Below are 16623 nucleotides of genomic sequence, written 5' to 3' on the forward strand. Positions count from 1 at the left end.
CTGGGCTCTCGCTCCCCTTGCCTTTGAACTCTGGCAATCTCACAGGTGAAATTGTGCTTTGGGTTTGTGGTGCTGGTTTTTTCTTTTAAGAAATATTTTAGGGGTGCCTGGGTGGCTCAGTCAGATAAGCATCTGACTTCGGCTCAGGCCATGATCTCGTGGTCTGTGAGTTCGAGCCCCGCATCGGGCTCTGTGCTGACAGCTCAGAGCCTGGAGCCTGCTTTGGATTCTGTGTCTCCCTCTCTCTCTGCCCCTCCCCCTCTTGCACTATGTCTCTCTCTCTCTCTCTCTCTCTCAAAATAAATAAATAAACCTTGAAAAAAATTTAAAAAACATTTTTAAAAAAAGAAAGATTTTAAATTGCGATAACCTATAGGACATAAAATTTGCCTTTTTTAGCCACTTTCAAGCATGCAATTCCATGGCGTTAATCATATTCACCATGTGTGCCTGTCGTGCTTCTGTTTTAACTTCAGTAAACCTCCGTCCCCTCACTCCTCACTGGGGATAATAAGAAGGCGCAGCCTTGAGGGTCACCGCAAGGTTAAACAGGACAAGCCACCTGAAACAGCACAGGGCCCAGCACGTAAGTGACACCCAGCAAGTATTAGCTGCTTTATACTTTACTGCTTTTCTCCTCCTGTGTCCAACCCGGTCTCCCCGGCCCTCATGGCATCCTTGTCACCCCGCTCCTCCTCCCTGGTGCCCCCAGACCCACTTTGTCAGCAGATAAATCACCCAGTCTAGGTTCTGGCCCCAGACTCCTCAGGACCCCTCTCATCGTGTGTGGGCAGTGACCTTCTGCTTGCCCCAGAATCACCTGAAGGGTATACACATCACGGATTGCTGGGTCCACCCCTTGAATCTGTGACTCAGCAGGTCTGGGGTGAGCCTGAGACTGTTGCTAACAAGTTCCCAGGTGATGTCCCAGCGACCGCACTTTGAGAACCTCTGGCCTGGGGGGTGTGGCGTGTGGAATCTGACCACCTCTCGCCCCTCCACGGCAGCCACCCCGCCCCATCCGGAGTCCCCTCGCGCTGGACTGTTGCAAGGGTCTCCTCAGGGGTCTGCCTCACTCTGCCCTTTCTTTCTCCCCTACACTTTGTTCCTAACACAGCAGCAGGCGTGATTCTTCTATAACAGAAATCAGATCATGTTCTTCCTCTGCTTAACGTCCTCTAGTGGTGTTGCCATATCCCCCGAGACCCTGTGATCTGGCCCTCAACCACCTCTGCCTGCCCCCCGCCTGCTCCCCTGCATACACCACAGGACCTTTGCAGATGCTGCTTCCTCCATCAGGAGTGAATCTATCCCAGATATTCACCTGGCCTCCCCTCTCACCTCATTCAGATCTCTTCTGGAAGGCCCTGCCTAACCTAAAATAGCCACTTCTTCCCTGTTCCTTCCTTCCTCTCTAGCTCCTTAACCTACTTCACATTTTTTTTTATAAGTAGTGTCATTATCTTGCTCATTTATTTGTTTCCCTCATTGTCTCTCCCTCCCACCATTAGAATGTAAGACCATAAGGGCAACAATGGAGTGTCAATGGATATGTATCATCAATGCCCACAGCGGTGAGAGCACGTAGGAAGTGTTCAATCACTGTTTGTTGAATAAATGATGTCCTAACTTCCTAGTATGACACATAGTCTCTCCACGATCTGACCTCCACCCACTTCTACAGCCAGCTGTCCCGTCCCTCTCTCCAAGAATACTCTAACCACACTGAACATTTAAGGGCTGGGGAGGTGACCCCGTCGTTGACACCTCCGAGCCTCTGCACAGGCTGTGCTATTTGTCTGGAATGCCCTTCCCTACCTTGTCTGTCTGGGGACAACTTACTCTTATTTCTAGATTCAGCTCGAGCACTACATCCTGATGAAGCCTTCCCAGGCTCCCACACACCAAGCTACCCTCACGCTCCTTGGTCTGCTTCCTCCCGTACCCCAGCCTCTGCACCTCTTAACTCACTTAGGTACTTGTCCGTCTGTGTCCTCCTCCAGCCACTCAAGGGCAAGGCCAGGGTCTCCGTGTTGCAGCGGCGGGAGCCAGCACAGAGCCTGGTATATAGCGTGTGCCCAGGGAATGTTGGTTCGGTAAGAGAATCAGCCAAATCTCCTGGGTTTTTATTCTTCTTAATATCACTCTTAAAATTACAAAGGTAATACATGCTAATTATTTTTGTGCAAATGCCCAAATATGCATATACAGGGAAAAGTAAAATTCCTAATTTTTCAGGACTCTCTCTCGAGCTGCTTCTGACTCCCCAGGCTCTTCCTCTCCAGCTTGGGGGAGCCCAGGCAGATGGCCAGACGGTTCAGGGAAAGAAGCCTGCGCCCGGACCCCCTGGCTGCGGCCTAGCTGGGTCCCCTGTGCATCTGCGAAGCAGAAGTGGGAGTGAAGCTACCCGGTGAGGAGGCTGAGGCTGAGCCTGCTGACTCCAGGGTCGACCCCTTCCTCTACAAGAAAGTTGTGATGCCCTCTGCCTTCCCCCAGTCCAAAAAACAAAACAAACAAACAAACAAAAACACCAAATGTGCAGATTATGCTTTCTTATCACTTTGGGGTTGCCTACATTAGAACTTCCTAGAGAAACTGGTAACATTGGTATCAATAAAATGGATTTGTTGAATATTCAGCCTTTCTATTCCTTTTTCTTTTCCTCCTTTTGGAAACAAACAGGGTCCACCTGGACCGTCCCCACGGCCTGGAAGCTCCCCTTCTGCAGAAATCAAACGCAGCCATGGAAGCCCCTTTGCAGCCAGGCCCACACAGCCGTTCCAAGCCAGCCTGTCCTTCTGGCGGACACTGGCGAGCCAGCCAACTCACGGCTCAAGACCTGACATCCCACGTGATTTTACTTCAGAGAAACGATGCCCTGGTTGGCAGACATAAGTCTCCGGACTGCTGAAAAATTGCATTTTTCGTTGTAACTTATGATTTTGAGAGACAGTGTTTTCACTCCTAAGAGAGCAAGGAGATAGCAAGATTGCTGGACTGGAGGGCAATGAGCAGGATGGTGATGCCCATGATGTGGTGGTGATGTTGAAGAAGATGCTCTTTAATTAAAAAAAAAATTTTAATATTTATTTTCTGAAAGAGACAGAGCATGAGTGGGGGAGGAGCAGAGAGAATCCAAAGCAAGATTCTGAGCCAGCCAGGCACCCCTAGAAGATGCTTTTTAAAAACAGCTGGAGAGGGGCACCTGGGTGGCTCGGTCGGCTAAGCGTCCAACTTTGGCCCAGGTCATGATCTCACAGTTCGCGAGTTCAAGCCTCGCGTCAGGCTCTCTGCTGTCAGCACAGAGCCCTGCTTCAGATCTTCTGTCCCCCTCTTTCTCTGCCCCTTCTTCCCGTCTCTCTCTCTCTCTCTCTCTCTCTCTCAAAAATAAATAAACATTAAAAAATTAAAATTAAAATTAGGGGCGCCTGGGTGGCTCAGTCAGTTAAGCGTCCGACTTGGGCTCAGGTCATGATTTCGAGGTCCATGAGTTTGAGCCCCGTGTCGGACTTTGGGCTGACAGCTCAGAGCCTGGAGCCTGCTTTGGATTCTGTGTCTCCCTCTCTCTCTGACCCTCCCCCGTTCATGCTCTCTCTCTGTCTCAAAAATAAATAAACGTTAAAAAAATTTTTTTCTTCATTAAAATTAAAAAGCAGGAGGAGAGGAGGAGCCAAGATGGCGGAAGAGCATGGAAGTTTTTTGTGCGTCTCGCATCCACGAAATACAGCCAGACCAACACTAAACCATCCTACACACCTAGAAAACTGATTGGAGGATTAACACAACAATCTGCACGACCTGAAGCACAGAATTCAGCAGGTACGCGGCGCAGAGAAGTGAACTTGGGGAGTGAGAAGGATCAGGAAGGGAGGTGGTTTTGCGAGCAGAGAAGAGGATGGAGACTGGGCGCGGGGGCCGAGAATACGGGAAAAGCACCCCTCCCCAAAAGCAGCTGGAAAGAAAGTGGAAAGTTGGAAACAGCCGCAAGGGCTACACCAAAAATGGAGAAAGGAGAAAGGAGAGGGTTTAAATTCCATTAAGACTGTAAACAAGGGGAGCGCAGAGGCTGCAACTCCGCAGCTCGATACCTGGCGGTGCTCTGGTGGGAAGGGCGAATCCCCAGGAACAGAGTGGCGTCCGGGAGGATCTCGGGTCACACAGGGAAAAGCGGTTCCACTGCTGGAAGGACATTTGGTGGAGACTGTTGAAGCCACCTGGTCCCAGCAAACCCCAGAAAACAACCATATTCGCTGGTGCTGGAACAAGGTCGTTAAGGGTGAAGCCTGGTGCCAGATGTGTGTTGTGATTTTCCATAATCCCTGAAATGCTGCTGCTACACTATCTCGCGAACTTTTTCTGGGCCAGGCTGGCACCTGGCCACAGTCTCGGGGCACCGGCAGCAGCAGGGTCCAGCAAGGCGTTCCTGGGTGCAGCCGACATTCGGCCATTGCTCATTTGGCCATTGCTCGGTGAGACCCTCCCGCAGAGGGGCGGAACGGGTCAAAGCCGCAGTCCTTCGGAAGTAAGGGACTGGGGAAAACGGCCGCATCTGAGACAAAACTCGGGAGAGAGGTGCTGCCTCGGGCCTGGTCACGGAGAGTGAAGAAGTGGGGAGAGGACAAGAGCTGAAGACGGAGTACGGGTGCGCGATTGCTGATAGGGGAGAACAGGCTGGGTAGCTGGGTGGTGCATTTTCACCGCTCCCGCGCACGCGCATACGCACCTACAAGCACCGCAACAATCCACCCCAGTAGGCTAGCAGCGCCATCTAGTGGAGAGCGGAGCCGTTACACTGAGCCCCGCCCAACTGGGCCAACCTTGCTCTTCAAGAACACAAGTCTCACCGCTGGCTTAGTTTACGGACTATAAAGAGCTACATAGTCTGACTTCTAGGGGAAAACAATTTCAGTCCTGAAAGCAATTTCAGTCCTACTTCAATCTGTTAGCAGGTCCATTTATTCAATTTTCTTTCTTTTTTTTTCTCTTTTACACTTCTTTTCTTTTTCTTGAATACAGAAAGAGAAAAAATTCATTTTTATTTTCAATTTTTATTTAAAATATTTTAATTTTGGGGCGCCTGGGTGGCTCAGTCGGGTAGGCGGCCGACTTCAGCTCAGGTCGTGATCTCGCGGTCCGTGAGTTCGAGCCCCGCGTCGGGCTCTGTGCTGACAGCTCAGAGCCTGGAGCCTGTTTCAGATTCTGTGTCTCCCTCTCTCTCTGACCCTCCCCCGTTCATGCTCTGTCTCTCTCTGTCTCAAAAATAAATAAATGTTTAAAAAAATAAATAAATAAAATAAAAAATAAAATATTTTAATTTTTATTACTATATTTTTTACTTTTATGTAATTTTTTTCAAATTCTATTTTACTTCCACCATTGTATTTTAGTCTACTTCAGTGTATTCACCTTTTCAAATTTCCAAACGATTTCCTTTTTTTCTTTTTTTCTTCTTTTTCTTTTTTCTCTTTTTTGTTTCTTTTCTTCTTCTTGAATGCAGAAAGAGAAAAACTTCATTTTTACTTTCAAGTTATATTAAAAATATTTTTCTTTAATTTTTTTACTATATTTTTGCTTTTATGTAATTTTTTTCAAATTCTATTTTACTTCCATTATTTTATTTTAGTCTACTACACTGTATCCACTTTTTCATTTTTCAAATGATTTCCTTTTTTTTATCTTTTCCTCTTTTTCGTTTCTTTTCTTTTTCTTGAATGCAGAAAAAGAAAAATTCATTTTTATTTTTAATTTATTAAAAGTATTTTTCTTTAATTGTTTTCTACTATATTTTTTACTTTTGTGTATATTTTTTCTTTTTTTTTTAATTTTTTAACGTTTTATTTATTTTTGAGACAGAGAGAGACAGAGCATGAACAGGGGAGGGTCAGAGAGAGGGAGACAGAATCTGAAACAGGCTCCAGGCTCTGAGCTGTCAGCACAGAGCCTGACGCAGGGCTCAAACTCACAGACCGCGAGATCATGACCTGGGCCGAAGTCGGCCGCTCAACCGACTGAGCCACCCAGGCGCCCCTTGTGTATGTTTTTTCAAATTCTATTTTAGTCCCATCATCTCAGTTTAGTCTACATCAGTGTATTCATTTTTTCAAATTCTCAAACGATTTTTTTCTCTTCCTCCCCCCCCCCTTTTTTTCTCTAATCTGTCAAACCACTTTCAACACCCAGACAAAAACACACCTAGGATCTAGCATCACTTATTAGATTTGTGGGTGTATGTGTAATTTTTAAATTTTAATATTTTTTAATATTAATTTTTTTATTTTAATTTTTTACATCATTAATTCCTTTTCTCCCTTCAAAATGAAAAAACGAAGGAATTCACCCCAAAAGAAAGAGCACGAAGAAACGACAGCCAGGGATTTAACCAACACAGATATAAGCAAGATGTCTGAACCAGAATTTAGAATCACAATAATAAGAATACTAGCTGGAGTCGAAAATAGATTAGAATCCTTTTCTGCAGAGATAAAAGAAGTAAAAAATAGAATGAAATTAAAAATGCTATAACTGAGCTGCAATCATGGGTGGATGCAGTGGCGGCAAGGATGGACGAGGCAGAACAGAGAATCAGCGATCTAGAGGACAAACTTATAGAGAATAATGAAGCAGAAAAAAAAGAGGGAGATTAAGGCAAAAAAGCACGATTTAAGAATTAGAGAAATCAGTGACTCATTAAAAAGGAACAACATCAGAATCATAGGGGTCCCAGAAGAGGAAGAGAGAGAAATAGGGGTAGAAGCGTCATGTGAGCAAATCATAGCGGAAAACTTTCCTAACCTGGGGAAAGACACAGACATTAAAATCCAGGAAGCACAGAGGACTCCCATTAGATTCAACAAAAACCGATCATCAACAAGGCATATCATAGTCAAATTCACAAAATACTCAGGCAAGGAGAGAATCATGAAAGCAGTAAGGGAAAGAAGTCCCTAACCTACAAGGGAAGACAGATCAGGTTTGCAGCAGACCTAGCCACAGAAACTTGGCAGGCCAGAAAAGAGTGGCAGGATATATTCAGTGTGGTGAATCAGAAAAATATGCAGCCAAGAATTCTTTATCCAGCAAGGCTGTCATTCAAGATAGAAGGAGAGATAAAAAGTTTCCCAGACAAACAAAAATTAAAGGAGTTTGTGACCACTAAACCAGCCCTGCAAGAAATCTTAAGGGGGACTCTCTGAGGGTAGAAAAGATGGAAAAAAAAATATATATATATATATATGGCAACAAAGATTAGAAAGGACCAGAGACCACCACCAGAAACTCCAACTCTACAAGCAACATAATGGCAATAAATTCATATCTTTCAGTACTAACTCTAAACGTGAATGGACTCAATGCTCCAATCAAAAGACACAGGGTAACAGAATGGATAAGAAAACAAGACCCATCTATATGCTGTTTACAAGAGACCCACTTTAGACCTAAAGACACCTTCAGATTGAAAATAAGGGGATGGAGAACCATCTATCATGCTAATGGTCAACAAAAGAAAGCCAGAGTAGCTGTACTTATATCAGACAATCTAGACTTTAAAATAAAGACTGTATCAAGAGATGCAGAAGGGCATTATATCATAATCAAGAGGTCTATCCACCAAGAAGACCTAACAATTGTAAACATTTATGCACCAAATGCGAAAGCACCCAAATATATAAATCAAGTAATCACAAACATAAAGAAAGTCATCGGTAGTAATACCATAATAATAGGAGACTTCAACACCCCACTCACAGCAATGGACAGATCATCAAATCAAAAAGTCAACCAGGAAACAATGGATTTGAATGACACACTGGACCAGAGGGATTTAATAAATATATTCAGAACATATCATCCTAAACCAGCAGAATATACATTCTTCTCCAGCGCACATCGAACGTTCTCCAGAATAGACCATATACTGGGACACAAATCAGCCCTAAGCAAGTACAAAAAGATCGAATTCATACCGTGCATATTTTCAGACCACAACACTATGAAACGAAATCAACCACAAAAAAAAAAATTTGGAAAGTTAACAAATACTTGAAGACTGAAGAACATCCTACTAAAGAATGAATGGGTTAACCAAGCAGTTAAAGAGGAAATTAAAAAGTATATGGAAGTCAATGAAAATGATAACACCACAACCCAAAACCTCTGGGATGCAGCAAAGACGTCATAAGAGGAAAGTATATAGCAATCCAGGCCTTCCTAAAGAAGGAAGAAAGATCTCAGATACACAACCTAAACTTACACCTTAAGGAGCTAGAAAAAGAACAGCAAATAAAACCCAAAACCAGCAGAAGACAGGAAATAATAAAGATTAGAGCAAAAATTAATGCTATCAAAACCAAAAAACAGTAGAACACATCAATGAAACCAGAAGCTGGTTCTTTGAAAGAATTAACAAAATTGATAAACCACTAGCCAGTTTGATCAAAAAGAAAAAGGAAAGGACCCAAATAAATAAAATCAAGAATGAAAGAGGAGAGATAACAGCCAACACAGCAGAAATAAAAACAATAATAAGAGAATATTATGAGCAATTATATGCCAATAAAATGGGCAATCTGGAAGAAATGGACAAATTCCTAGAAACATACACACTACCAAAACTGAAACAAGAAGAAAAAGAAAATTTGAACAGACCCATAACCAGTAAGGAAATTGAATTAGTAATCAAAAATCTGCCAAAAAACAAGAGTCCAGGGCCAGATGGCTTTCCAGGGGAATTCTACCAAACATTTAAGGAAGAGTTAATACCTATTCTCTTGAAGCTGTTCTAAAAAATAGAAATGGAAGGAAAACTTCCAAACTTTCTATAAAGCCAGCATTACCTTGATTCCAAAACCAGAGACCCCACTAAAAAGGAGAACTATAGACCAATTTCCCTGATGAACATGGATGCAAAAATACTCAACAAGATATTAGCCAACCAGATCCAACAATACATCAAAAAAATTACTCACCACGACCAAGTGGGATTTATACCTGGGATGCAGGGTTGGTTCAATATCCGCAAAACAATTAACGTGATTAATCACATCAATAAAAGAAAAGACAAGAACCAGATGATCCTCTCAATAGATGCAGAGAAAGCATTTGACAAAATACAGCATCCTTTCTTGATAAAAACCCTCAAGAAAGTAGGGATAGAAGGAGCATACCTCAGATCATAAAAGCCATATATGAACGATCCAGCACTAATATCATCCTCAATGGGAAAAAACTGAGAGCTTTCCCCCTAAGGTCAGGAGCAAGACAGAGATGTCCATTCTCATCACTGTTATTCAACATAGTATTGGAAGTCTTAGCCTCTGCAATTAGACAACACAAAGAAATAAAAGGCATCCAAATCAGCCAGGAGGAGGTCAAACTTTCACTCTTCGCAGATGACATGATATTCTATATAGAAAACCCAAAAGATTCCACCAAAAAACTGCTAGAATTGATTCATGAATTCAGCAAAGTTTCAGGATATAAAATCAATGCACAGAAATCAGTTGCATTCCTATACACCAACAATGAAGCAACAGAAAGAGAAATCAAGGAACTGATCCCATTTATAGTTGCACAAAAAAACATATAAAATACCTAGGAATAAATCTAACCAAAGAGGTCAAAAATCTATATGCTGAAAACTATAGAAAGCTTATGAAAGAAACTGAAGAAGACACAAAAAAAATGGAAAAAGATTCCATGCTCCTGGACAGGAAGAACAAATATTGTTAAAATGTCGATACTGCCCAAAGCAATCTACATATTCAAAGAAATCCCTATCAAAATAACACCAGCATTCTTCACAGAGCTAGAACAAATAATCCTAAAATTTGTATCGAACCAGAAAAGACCCCCAAATAGCCAAAGCAATCTTGAAAATGAAAACCAAAGCAGGAGGCATCACAATCCCAGACTTCAAGCTATACTACAAGGCTGTAACCATCAAGACAGTATGGTACTTGCACAAGAACAGACACTCAGATCAATGGAACAGAGCAGAGAACCCAGAAACAGACCCACAAATGTACGGCCAACTAATCTTTGACAAAGCAGGAAAGAATATCCAATGGAATAAAGAGAGTCTCTTCAGCAAGTGGTGCTAGGAAAACTGGACAGTGACATGCAGAAGAATGAATTTGGACCACTTTCTTACGCCAGACACAAAAATAAACTCAAAATAGATGAAAGACCTAAATGTAAGACAAGAAGCCATCAAAATCCTCGAGGAGAAAGCAGGCAAAAACCTCTTAGATCTTGGCCACAGCAACTTCTTACTCAACACGTCTCCGGGGGCAAGGGAAACAAAAGCAAAAATGAACTACTGGGACCTCATCAAAATAAAAAGCTTCTGCACAGCAAAGGAAACAATCAGCAAAACTAAAAGGCAACCAACAGAATGGGAGAAGATATTTGCAAATGACATATCAGATAAAGGGTTAGTATCCACAATCTATAAAAAACTTCTCAAACTCAACACCCAAAAAAAATAATCCAGTGAAGAAATGGGCAAAAGGCATGAATAGACACTTCTCTAAAGAAGACATCCAGATGGCCAACCAACACATGAAAAAATGTTCCACATCACCCATCATCAGGGAAATGCAAATCAAAACCACAATGAGATACCACCTCACACCTGTCAGAATGGCTATTAACAACTCAGGCGACAACAGATGCTGGCGAGGATGCGGAGAAAGAGGATCTCTTTTGCACTGCTGGTGGGAATGCAAGCTGGTGCAGCCACGCTGGAAAACCGTATGGAGGTTCCTCAAAAAATTAAAAATAGAACTACCCTATGACCCAGCAATTGCACTAATAGGCATTTATCCACGGGATACAGGTGTGCTGTTTCGAAAGGACCCATGCATCCCCATGTTTATAAGCAGAACTATCAATAATAGCCAAAGTATGGAAAGAGCTCAAATGTCCATCGATCGATGGATGGATAAAGAAGATTTGTTATATATATTCAATGGAGTATTACTCGGCAATCAAAAAGAGTGAAATCTTGCCATTCACAACTACATGGATGGAACTGGAGGGTATTATGCGAAGTGAAATTAGTCATAGAAAGGCAAACATCATGTGACTTCACTCATATGAGGGCTTTAAGAGACAAAACAGATGAACGTAAGGGAAGGGAAACAAAAATAATATAAAAACAGGGAGGGGGACAAAACAGAAGAGACTCATAAATATAGAGAACAAACTGAGGGTTACTGGAGGGGTTGTGGGAGGGGGGATGGCTAAATGGGTAAGGGGCCCTAAGGAATCTGCTGAAATCATTGTTGCACTATATGCTAACTAATTTGGATGTAAATTTTAAAAAATAAAAAAATTAAATTAAAAAGCAGGAGAAGTAATATCAATCCTGGTGCTTCTTTCAGACTGACAAGTGTGAAATTTAAGCAGCAAGCGCCACGAGGGGCTCAGCTAAAACCACCGAGGCCATCCAGTACCCAACAATACATCTCCTCCCTCTAGAGGTCAGATGACATTCTACACTGGCTGCTTTACCGACTCAGACACGCAGGCTCCTGTGCTTCCTGCCAGCCAGCCAGCAATGGAAATCTGGGTACTGGCTTGCCAGAGTCTACTTCATGTCACTCTTCCTGCCTTCTCCATTGTCCCTGCCTCTGGCCCCCAAGGCCGATGCTTGGCCAAGGTCCTTCCCCTCTCATTGGTTTGCCTGACCAAATGTATGAAGTCCACACTCCAATGTAAATAATAAATGACATTTGCCCAGTAACCTAAGGTTCAGGGTTTGCTTTTGCATCAATTATCTGATTGAACCCTATCCCTGTGACATGCATAGACCCCTTTTTTTAATGTTTATTTATTTATTTTGGGAGAGAGAGACCGAGATGGGGGGGGGGGGAGGGGCAGAGAGAGAGGGAGACACAGAATACCAAGCAGGTTCCACGCTGTCGGTACGGAGCCTGATGCAGGGCTTGATCTCACAAACCTCAAGCTCATGACCCGAGTCATCAAGAGGCGGACATTTCACCGACTGAGCCACCCAGGTGCCCCAAGAGACCCATTTTATAGGTGAGCAGACTGAGCAGTACAAAGAAGTGACTCACTCAAAATCACACAGCTAGTTAGCACGCTGAGACAAGCCCTCGTCCAGTCTGAACCCGAAGCGTGAGCTTTTCCAGCTACGCTACAACAGACCTCAAAAGGGGGAAATTTTCTGGCTGATGTGAAATACAGAGAAGAAGCTCTCTGGGCTCGGACCTAGTTTGCGGAGACATGGCTAAATGCACCTAGAAGGTCGGAAGCCTCGGTAAATAGGGGACCCGTCATGTGCCTCCCACAGGAAAATGGCGAGAGAGAATGAAATAAGCCAGCACACTGAGTACACTTGCTCCTTCTGTGGCACCACCAAGATGGAAGACGAGCTGTGGGGATCTGGCTGTGGTTCCTGCATGAGAACGGCGGCCCGTGGCTCCTGGCCCTACAACACTGCGTGTTCTGTTACCGTAAAGTCAGCCATCAGACTGAAGGACTTGAAAGACCAGTAGAAACTCCACCATTTGAAACGTTGCTAGCCTATAATAAATGGGTTAACTTATGTAACAAAATTAAAAAAAAAAAGAAATGAAGAATAAGAGAGGTGTGGAGTTTCCTCATTTTAACAAGGATCACAGGGTGGGAAAGATACTAAAGTGAAACTCGACACAGCAGAAAGGATCATGTTACATCTAAGCAGATACAGTAAAACCTTGGGTTGCCAGCATAATTTCCTCCAAAAATACGCTTGTAATCCAAAGCACTTGTATATCAAAGCGAACTTCCCCATTAGAAATAATGGAAACTCAGATGACTTGTCCCACAACCCAAAAATATTCATATAAAAATGATTACAATACTGTAGTACAATACAAAATAATAAATAAAATACAAAATATAAAGAGAAATAAACAAATTAACCTGCACTTACCTTTGAAAACCTTCATGGCTGGTGTGACGGAGACAAAAGAGAAGAGGGTTACTGTGTAGGACGACTTTCACTATCACTGACACAATCACTGCTATCTATCGGCTCCATGAAAGTTTTTTCTGCGTGGGGACCATTGTACACACTCGCACGGGTGTTTACCACAGTATAGTATTAATAAACTCTCATCATATACTGTATTTAATGTAACTTGCAAAAAGGCAGCAGAGGAAAGGGTCTATATCTGCAGGCTGCCTAAAGATATGAATGAAACAAAGCATTCCTACGCTTACTCTCGTATGGAAAAGCAAAGGACTGTCCATAGGTGCTTTGAAGTGACCAAAAATACATAGTGCCTATTGTGGGCATCTTCCAACGTTATGAAAAATCACTGATTTCTGCCAAACACCGCAGCCTGATACCTAGCATCTGAGCATGGGAGACAATCACGTACAATTCCCCAGCAAGGGAGAAAGAGAACCATTGACTCAATTGTGATCTTGTGACATTGTACTACTTGTACATGTACTACTTGTATTATAAGACATCGCTCATTTATCAAGTTAAAACTTATTCGAAATGCCTGCTCGTCTTGCAGAACGCTCACAGAACAAGTCACTCGCAATCCAAGGACTTGCCATATAGGACTTGGACCCTGTGGGGCTGATTCATTTAGATTCAGTAGCACAGCAGTCTACGGCTGAAGGTAGGGTCAAGCTCTGCTCCAACTGGTGGCAGGAGCCTGACATTCCAAAGGCCCAGGCAAACAACAGCTGTTTCATGAGTCAGGTGAAGACACACTTCTCATGAGCTATCACCTGCCTGACGTATTCTAGCTCATGTGAGACACAGAGTCTCCTGGCAGGCATCATGTCACATGATGGACATCTCATCGTTTTGCAGCTGTGGACATCTCAGAATAATGAGGTACTGTTTCCCAGTGACCCTGGAGTGAGTCCTTACAGATACCAAAATTTTCAATAAAATGGTGGCCCAGAGCTCTCAGTGCCTGACCCTAGTCCATTTCTGGATTCAATCCCTTCTGCCTTCCCCAGGCAAGATCCTTGAACAGGCTCTCCATAAAAGATGGTTTATAAATGACCAATAAACATACGAAAAGATGTTCAATTTCACAAGTCCTTATGGAAATACAAGTGAAACCACAATGTTATATTACTACACATCCAACAGCATGGCTATGGTGAAAGAGACAGGAAATTCCAAGTCTTGGCAAAGAGATGATACAACTGGAATGTCCCTATACTGCGAGTTGCGGGGGGGAGGGTAACTTGGTACAACTACTTTGAAAAACTGTTGGCATACACCTCATGACTCACTCCTAGGTATATCCCAACAGAAATGCTTACATATGGGGGCGCCTGGGTGGCTCAGCTGGTTAAGTGTCCAACTTCAGCTCAGGTCATGATAGGGTGGTTCGTGGGTTTGAGCCCCATGTCAGGTTCTGTGCTGACAGCTCAGAGCCTAGAGCCTGCTTTGATTCTGTGTCTCCCTCTCTCCCTGCACCTCACCCTCTCATGGTCACTCTCGCTCTCTCTCTGAAAAATAAGTAAACATTAAGAGTTTCTTATGGTTCATCTTCCTCTCTCTTTAAAAAACAGGGGGAGGGGTGCCTGGGTGGCTCAGTCGGTTAAGCATCCAACTTCGGCTCAGGTCATGATCTCACGATTCGTGGGTTCGAGCCCCGCGTCGGGCTCTGTGCTGACAGCTCAGAGCCTGGAGCCTGCTTCAGATTCCATGTCTCCCTCTGTCTCTGCCCCTCCCCTGGTCACGCTCTGTCTCTCTCTGTCTCTCAAAAATAAATAAATGTAAAAAAAAAAAAAGAAATATTTACGTATATTAATGAAATATATGTGCAAGAAGGTCATAGAAGCTTCATTCCTAATAGCCTTATACTGAAAACAACTCAATGTATATCAACAATAGAATACATAAATAAGTTGTGGTATATACAGACAATGGAATATAAGGCAATGAAGATATTTGATTGTCCCTACACATAACACAAGTGAATCTCACAAAGATAATGTTGAGAGAAAGAAATTAAACACATCACAAAAAATACATGTGTAGTGCATACAGGTGTACTTCTATGAAGTTCAAAGGCAGGCAAAAGTAATGGATGGTAAGGACAGGAGGCGGCATAAAGTAAGTTTCTGGGACTCTGACAATATCCGGTTTCTTAATCTGAGGACGGGTTACCTGGAAGTTTTCACTTCATGATAATTCATCAAACTATACAGTGATAATTTGCTTACTGTCCTTAATGTGCGTAATACTTCAATACAGGACTTCAAGACTCTATTAGTTTAATAGGAATACAGGACACATATATGTTTAAATGGTGGTGGGTTAGAATTGTGGAGACAATCTCACATATTTTCAAGCTGGCCGAGCAGGTTGATAATTAGAGTCATAGATAGTTGGAAACAGCTACAGATGGAGTAGCTCTGTGCTGCAAATATGAAAAAAGGAGTCTGAACAAGACTCAAAAGATAGAATGGATGGCAAGTAGCAGGGACGGCGAGTGTGGCCGGCTGTTGGTCTAGACCAGACCTGCACTTAAACAGATACGGATCGCTTCCACAAGCACCCTCACCCCACATAAAGGAAGCCTTTTCAATAAACCCTGTTAGGTATCGGCCACGGCAGGTGTTGTTGGCCACATCCATCCATTAACTCATCTTCTATTCATTTATCAATCCATCTCATGTACTGGTTCTCAGACTGGGTCCCAAGGATACCTCAAAGGTTCACTGATGGATGATTCTTGGGGGTGCCCATGAAATTTTTCCTATAAAGGAGACCATAAATAACTTCCGTTTTGGAAATCCTGAGCAAGAGGGTCAAAACCTTGTCCTAAAAATCAACAAGAGACACAAAGGTATGGGGCGCCTGGGTGGCTCAGTCGGTTAAGCGTCCGACTTCGGCTCAGGTCACGATCTCGCGATCCGTGAGTTCGAGCCCCGCGTCAGGCTCTGTGCTGATGGCTCAGAGCCTGGAGCCTGTTTCAGATTCTGTGTCTCCCTCTCTCTCTGACCCTCCCCTGTTCATGCTCTGTCTCTCTCTGTCTCAAAAATAAATAAACGTTAAAAAAAATTTTTAAAAAAAGATATGTAAGACAGAGTCCCTTGAAAATTATGTCACAATATAATATTGAAGAAAAGAACAAGTTGCAAAATTATATGCAAGATTATTGGATAATCTCAGTCTTGCTAAAATAAGTGTATGTGCATGAAAAAACTGGATGGATATGTCCTCAGGTGTGTTCTTTCTGGATGATAGGGTTGTGGGTGATTTTATTATTTGCTTTTCTGAGCTTTTCTGTATTTTCCACATTTTCTATCACAAATATACATATTACTTTGGAAATTTAGGCAAAAATATGTAAATTATGTTTAAAAAGATCGGGGTACCTGTGTGGCTGTCAGTTAAGCATCTGACTCTTGGTTTCAGCTCACAGTTCACGGGATCAAGACCCGTGTCGGGCTCTGTACTGACAGCACAGACCATGCTGGGATCCTCTCTCTGCCTCTCCCCCTACTCATGCACGAGTACATGTGCTCTCTGTGTCTCTTTCAAAACAAAAAATATTAAAAAAAAAAAAAAAGAGAGAGATCCCTTCCTGGCCAGAAGGCACATAAAAATCATACAGGGGTGCCTGGGTG

The 16623-nt window shown here is 43.1% G+C and overlaps 1 long non-coding RNA gene across 1 annotated transcript; it reads left to right on the forward strand.

The window, feature by feature from the left end:
• The first annotated feature begins 1196 nt into the window (after positions 1–1196).
• Positions 1197–11401, forward strand: LOC113599819 (uncharacterized). Its single transcript, XR_008296379.1, has 3 exons — positions 1197–2929; positions 3654–3819; positions 7323–11401. It is a non-coding gene; the product is annotated as an uncharacterized LOC113599819 (long non-coding RNA).
• Positions 11402–16623: the final 5222 nt, after the last annotated feature.

The sequence above is a fragment of the Acinonyx jubatus genome, chromosome B1, assembly GCF_027475565.1.
Source record: "Acinonyx jubatus isolate Ajub_Pintada_27869175 chromosome B1, VMU_Ajub_asm_v1.0, whole genome shotgun sequence".
NCBI classification, from domain to species: domain Eukaryota; kingdom Metazoa; phylum Chordata; class Mammalia; order Carnivora; family Felidae; genus Acinonyx; species Acinonyx jubatus.